Source organism: Rhea americana, unplaced genomic scaffold, assembly GCF_003343005.1.
Source record: "Rhea americana isolate MKP2758 unplaced genomic scaffold, rheAme1 scaffold_16, whole genome shotgun sequence".
NCBI classification, from domain to species: domain Eukaryota; kingdom Metazoa; phylum Chordata; class Aves; order Rheiformes; family Rheidae; genus Rhea; species Rhea americana.
The window spans coordinates 1-1232 of NW_028185705.1; positions in this window are offsets into that span (position 1 = coordinate 1).

Genomic DNA, 1232 nt, shown 5'->3' on the forward strand with positions numbered 1-1232 from the left:
GGCACGCCGGGCCGCCGGCACTGCACGCGCCGCTGCGCCCGGCCTTCGCTCCCTCCTTGGAAGGCAYGGCGCAGACGAGAGCCCGCTTCGGCCGCGGCCTCTCTGAACCACGCTTTCGGTCGATCAGAAACCCTTCGGAGCAGCTACTCGGGGTGAAACACATTCCTCCTGCCGCAGCGCCGGTCGAGTCCTGGCTGCGCAGCTTCGCAGAGCTGCTGGCGCTTCAGAGCGTGTCCCGAGCAAGAATGCAAACCCTCATTCCTCCGACAACGGCATTTTTAGGAAAATCCTTGCATAATTCCCAGATTCTTTCAGCGTAAGATCATGGGACCGTTTCCTGGGCTCGATTGCCATACGCCACAGAACCCCGACGGCTCCCCGCCTGCGGCCGCTCGTCGTGCCCAGCGGGAAGCCCGTGCCGCTTCTCCGGCTTTTTCCCTTTCAACACCGTGCCCAGCAGCCCGGTAAACTCTAGCGCGCTCCAAGCCCTCCGCGGCGCCTTTTCTGGCGGCTAAAAGCCAAGCAAAGCCCCCGCTGCTGCCGAGCAGGGCAGCGGGGGGCCGGTGCCGCGGGAGGACGCCACGACCGCGGCGCTGCCGGCGCTCCCGAGGGCCGAGGCTCCTTGGCGAACGTCGCGCTTGGGGACGGCTTGGGAAGGTGCGCAGACCCTTGCAACTATCACACGCTCGCCCTCCTTGGCTTGCAAGCGTTAGGCACACTGGTGTCAAAAAATAAACAGAGAAAAAAGCCGAAGCTGCCTCGAGCGAACCMACAGCAACGGGGAGCGTTTTTAGGGTGCGTCTGCGGGAGACGGATTTGTTCCAGCCAAGCGCTGAACGCGCGCAGGGACGTTGCTGGTCCCAGGGCACCGTGTACAGGCGTTGAGGACAGATGAGGCTGCAAACTGCTGCCTACTGAGATTTAATCTTTCATGTCGCCCGTTCAACCTGTACAGGAAAAAGCAAGCGACGGGGCGGCGCGGGGGCTGCGGCCGCGGGCAGCGGGGGTTTCAGGCGGCCCCGCCGGGGCTGGCACGCGGCTGCGGGGCTGCGGGGCTGCAGGGCTGCAGGGCTGTGCGCTGCCTCTCCCCGGCCGCTTGCCCCTTCGCCTCCGTCCCCGGGCTCCTGCAGCGCGCTCTGGAGCTCAGCGGCGTGGAAATACCTGTGGAAATAGCAGCCGGGAGAGCAGCGCGGCTTTGTGCGGGCCGCGGGCCCGCTCGCGCAGCGGCCGCC